Genomic DNA, 6,036 nt, shown 5'->3' with positions numbered 1-6,036 from the left:
TAGTGATTTGAGTTGTAAATTGGACACAACATTGTGTACCTACATGCATGGTTAAGACTGGAAAGCATCTGTGTAGGCAAGTCAAGAGGTGTGAGTGTTGTACCATGAACATATGTACTGGGCACTTGGGGCACAGTGGAGATATCAGCCGTGCAAGGCTGGTTGCTAACACTTTCATTGGAGTGCAATTGTTAGACATCTTTTACATTTCATTAACTTGTGACCTTATTAGAAGTGATTAGAAATTGTTCCCAGGGTTGCCTGAACTCTACAAGAGCCTGGTTTTGATGCTGAACCATCGCTCCCAACAACCACAAAAGAAGCCAACAGACCAAGCAGAAACACAACGCCCAGCACAGCCTCATCCTGCTGGTGAAGCACGTGTGATGTTAATGGGGGTATGTGACAAGTGCCACAATTTGGGTGTAGACTTACATGACATACTCATTTCTCATTTATAGCTCCCCTCACTTTTTCCCTTCCCCGAATTTGGCATTCCAAATCTAAAGCCATGGAGGAGGAAATCAATATGTCAACATTTACAGAGGCAGAAGATGTTGTCCTTCCTACCTCCCTTTTTAAAAGGACGATAAAGCAGTGACTGTGCTTCATGATGGAACAGTTCCACGCCACTAGAAGGTGACATTTCATTACACATTGTGCCAGACTCTGCCACACACAGTGTTGTTGTGTTCTGGGAAAGGAGCAATGCAGAGTGACTGAGAGTTTTATTTTATATTGCTAATGAAAATCTTCAGTGGGGTGATATCCAAGAGGATACTCATATCCAGCACTTAAATAATGGAGCGTAAAACCAGGCTTTCTTGTTAAGTGAGCTCAGGAAGGTGCAGTTTTCAGTCTTGTAACCAACACCAGTGTGTGTTTATGCCACTCTGGGCAGTTCTTCACGTTCATCACAAGCAGAGCTCACAGGCATGAAGGGGAAGGATGTTCATTGTCAACACGTGCAATGAGAAAGCAAAATAAAAGTGGCCTCCACTGAATGAAAATAGTGAACCATGCCCAGAAAGTACAAAACACATGTGGAGGCCAGAGAGATCTGGAAACACAGCAGAGTTGAGGTAGCTTGATAGTATTGATGTTAATAACAAGCAAACAAGCAAAGAAAGATAAAAAATGAAGTGTCAGTTTAGCACCCCCCTTCCCTCCCCCAGATCCCTAAACCAGCTACCATATATATGTGTTTGAAATGTGTAATCATGTTAGACAGCATGAGATTATTCAGGACAGTTCCCGTGGCAGCTGACACCAAATTTATTTGGCTCTGTTCAGAAAATGCCTGGTAGACAATACAGGTGCATTCAGATTACATTGAGAAATGAATTTAAAAGACAACTTTCATGCCCTCCATGGTGACAGTGACATTGACTATAAAACAGTATTATTTAGACTTATCAGAACCGTGTGAGAGTGTTTTGATGACTGACATTCATAACTGTCAGCCGAGCTTCCCATAGCAGCAATACAGCTCAGAAACAAAGAGTCAATCTGCTGTCTGCTTTGGCACTTACTGAAGTATCGCCGTGCTTTTGTTTGTGTTTGGGGAGAGGATCATTTAAATTCTGACACCAGAAAAATGAATGTGTATAGGAAAGTGGGATCTTCTTTGTCACCAAGGTCAAGGACCTGCTATCACAGGTAATGGCATGATGTAATTTCTTTTTGAAAAAATGTACAATCCATCGTCCTGCAGCACCAGGCACCCACCAAAATTTGACCCTGCTATGAGATCTGTGTCCACAACCTTGGTTTGTCTGCAAAACATGTATACGTCTACATGTATATGCTTAGACAAGCACAATCCTGCATAGCTTCAGATACCCACATATCTGTAATGTTACACCCATACACATGGATTTTAGCCTGCCCATCAAGCTGTTCAAGAGGACATTTATACAAGGGAAAATTATGTACCTCCTCTTTCCAAAAATGAAGTCAAAATAGACACATAAAAAATCAAATTTATTTATTTTTTGTTTACTTATTTATATGTTACTGCTTTCTGAAACATACTCTACATCTCTTCAGCATTACTAATGAATTTGGACTGAAAATGCTTCCTCTAAGTGCTCTCCTTTATCTGTTACAAACTACCTTGTTCAGGCACACTAACTTCACGCTGAATTTGGCTGTCACGGTGCACTGTTTCTATACTTTTTAGAAGCTTGTTTTCCCCTATTTCAACATTTCGGAAACTCTACAAAGTCAATTGAAAGTTGTAGATCATCATTTTGTCAAAAATCAAGATAAAATTTTGCTGGATAGCCTGAGACACTTGTTACAGCACAAGCCAAACAGGGAAGGCTTTGGAGGGGCAGCACCGTACCTCCTGCTTCAGGGAGGGGGGACTCATGGAGACTCCAGCACAGACACTTGTGGCTATGCCCTCTAAATATAACTGTGTCCCCTCCCATGTTCAAAAGATGCATTTACATTTTGACTTGTCTTAAAACCAGTGACAGATATTTGGCCATAAGTGGCTGCAGCAGCTGGCTGTCCCAGCTGCCTCGGCTCTGCTGTCTTTTGGAAGCAAAGGGTCCTTTAAGGCTTATTAAAATCACACCAGAAGCTCACATTTAGCCGAATTAGTGTGTCCCAGCCAATGCTGTGGGAAAGGTTAGGGGAGGTCCCAGCAGGCCAGGATATAATTTAAAGCCTCTTGGTGAATGTGGCTCTGTTTTACTTCTTACTTAATAAGGAACACATGCCAAGCAGATTTAAGGAGGGTAGAAATAGGGCTACTGCTACAAGAGCAGCTAAGAAGCATCTCTAGAAAGGATGAGGGTGTCCCTCAATGTAGAACAGTTGTGCAAATTGCCCATAGATGCTGCAGAGGCCAAAGTCTGTATCACTTTCAAACTAACCAGCTGCTGGACCTTCTGGTACGAGCACCTTGGCTGGTACTGCCCCCCTTCACACCATGGTCATCACTGGATGGGCCATTTTTTACCAGCAACTTCTCCAGCCCATGAATTTGTCATTTTTAACACCCGACTAAATCCATGGGAAGAGAAATGCAGAGAAACACAAGCTCTCCGTAGGCTCTCCAGAATGTTTTAGACTTTTGCCTGCTCACTGTAAAGGTGTCCCACCAAAATGTGTTGCATGAAGAAATTCACACCTTCTGTGGGAACACTGCTGTTTTGGATAGGCACCAACAGGGAATGTGTTTCTGCTTCCTGGTCAAACCCATCCGTTTCTGAGGAGGGGAAGATATTCATTCACCAAAGCTGTCAGCTTTCAGGCCTAATTCTGAGTGAACTCAGACACATCGGCTTCCTTATGCATCCCGAATTCCCTTTGATGTGCAGAGCAGAGTCGATCAGTGCCTGCTGCTAGCAGCAGAGGCACTAATACAGCTGCAATTAAATAAATAGGGACAAGCACTTCCCTCATACCGCAGACCTTGACATTCCCTTCATGGACAGATGAGATCCTTAAGTAATTTTTAATCAGCATGTAATCAGCCCTGGCCATTAGTTATGCCATCTGATCACAAACACAGCTCCAGACAGAGATCCTGAGGATATCCAGGAGGATCCATGCATTATTAAGTGAAACAACCACAGACTGTATCGCCCATTACTACTACATATAGTAAGTGCTTGTTGAGCAAACTTGCCAAGCCTAATTATCTTCCCAGCTGACTACTGTTGTTTTTGTTTTGTCCTTTTTTTTTTTTTTTTTTTTTTTTGGCATTTGTACAAATCTAATGGAAACCACAGCAGGCCTGGCCTGCTCCTGCAGAGGCAGCGTGAGGAAGGGAATCTCTGATGTGCTTCAGACTTCCAAGAGAGTCCCTATCTTGCATGTAGATGGTGTGCACCCACATCCCAGCCTCTCTCAAACAGAACGGAGGAAAAATCCACAAGATGAGGCCTTGAAAGTATTCTGAGCACAAATATTCCTGCATGAGGTGTTGTCCTCCAGAAAGTCTGTCAGGAGTCTGTCTGACAAAAGCGCTAGTGGGTTGATGTGGGAAAGATGAATGAGTCCTCATATCTCATCCAGTAATTTAATAAAGAAGACTGTTCTGATTAACTAAGACCAGATGCAAAACCTCCCCGCTGCTCGGAGGGTGGGCTACAGCCATATGGGGCTTCTCCTACAAGGAGTGCAAACATCATCTGTGTTATGATACTTACACAGAGGTCCATGAGGAGGAAACACCACTTCTCTGGAGAAAAGCCTTCATTTGGAGACTTCTGCCAATGGCAGGGCTTGGAAAATCACAGACATCCAGAAGGCTGGTGTCCTTCTCTCACGGACCTCAGCATTTTGGAAAACAGCCCTACTGTTTGGGCTTTATTTTTTATTATTTATTTATTTATTTCTAACGAAAAAGATTATGTGTGCGATGCCTAGAAATATATTGAACAAATTTACACAGTAGATGTTTGTCCTCTGACTTACCTGTTAAAGATATACTTTAAAATACGGTATTGTGTACACTACAGTATAAAAGCCCAAGGATAATTATACCATCTCAGCTTTCAGCTAGAGGAGATAGCAATTACACACTGTATAAATAGACTTGCAGAGAAGCAGCTTAGTAATTACAGTGTAACTAAGTTGTAGTTAATTTACTTATATTCTGAAGTGTAGCTAAAGTTAGTAGTTAGAGCCAGCACATGATGAAACACTAGTAATATACTTACCTTCACACAGTGTATTATTTTTCACCTGTATCTATCATGAACCTAGATATTTTCCAGGGATTAATGATAGGCTGTGAAAAGTTGATAGCCTGAAGTTCAGCAGAGAGCCATTAAACTGGTCTGGTCATTAATCCCTGGAAAATACCCTGCACCAAGGTTGTTATAAGGTGAATATGGAAAATAACTTTCCACACATATTGACTTTTGTTTTGGCTGTTATGTCTTGGGCGTGTAGGAAGAACATCCCAAATGCAAGTGGCTCTTTCTCCCTTGTATTTGGGTGTGCCTTACAGTAGAGAAGATGAATCCTCCCTAAGCTCTCCTCTGTACATCACTGAGGGATGTCCATAGAAGAACCTGAATAGACAGCTTGTTTTCCAGGGAGTCTGCCTTAGCCACAGTTGTCTGGCAATATTTAGAGGTTAATTTTAGACTGAACCTCTATTTTCTTATATGTGTATTTCCAGCTTCTCTGAACAGAGAAACAACACTGGCAGTCATGTAAAAATACACATTATCAGGGGAATATGTAAAAACACTATTTCATCAGTCATCCTGCTCTCATGATTCCCTTCCAGAACTGAGGGTGGTAATGAAAGTAATTTAACATACATCTATAATTAATTTTCTACATTCTTCCTGCTGATGGCAATCATCTTACCTAGCAAAGTTCATGAAATTGATCCTAACACATAAAAGTAGGGATGGAAATATGTTAAAGGTATCCAAACGCAGTGTACTTCTAAGCATGTAAGCAGCTAAGCACTGTTTGGAGAAGTGTGTTGGGGCTCATTTAGCAGGAGCCAGCCAATTAGACTAGTGCTGGACTCAAAAAGGAAAAAATAAGGCCATGCTTTCTCCAAATTCTCACCCCCCTCAGCTTGGCTTCTTCTCATTACACCATATCTGTGTGCTGGTGAGGTGTTTCCACCTTTCCTTAAGTGGTTGTGGATTGGGTGATAATATTCTTAATTATTGTTGTTGTGATGACACCCAGCAGGGCAATAGATTGTGGGATGTTAGCTGCCGTATGGCAGAATGAAAAATGCTCAGGTTGGGAAGGATGTGATACACGACGCTCTCCTGAATGAACTGTGCTAGATCAATCTGAAGTAATCTTAATCATATCTTCTTTAATTAAGGAAAGGTAATATTTTATCTGGAAAAATAAATAAATAAAAACATTGTCTGTTTCAAAGGACAGCAACGGATGAAATAATTTTCTGAAGTTTGTAGGCTTTTCTCTCTAGACACAAGCAGTGTTCATCAGCAGATGTTGTTAAGCAACAATTGCTAATGAAACACACAAAATATACAGCAGTACTACGTGTTTTATCAGCTAATAAAAGGAAGCCCT

Source organism: Aythya ferina (genome assembly GCF_964211825.1).
Source record: "Aythya ferina genome assembly, chromosome: 10".
In the NCBI taxonomy this organism is placed as follows: Eukaryota; Metazoa; Chordata; class Aves; order Anseriformes; family Anatidae; genus Aythya; species Aythya ferina.
Note: the sequence above shows the minus strand (reverse complement) of the source record.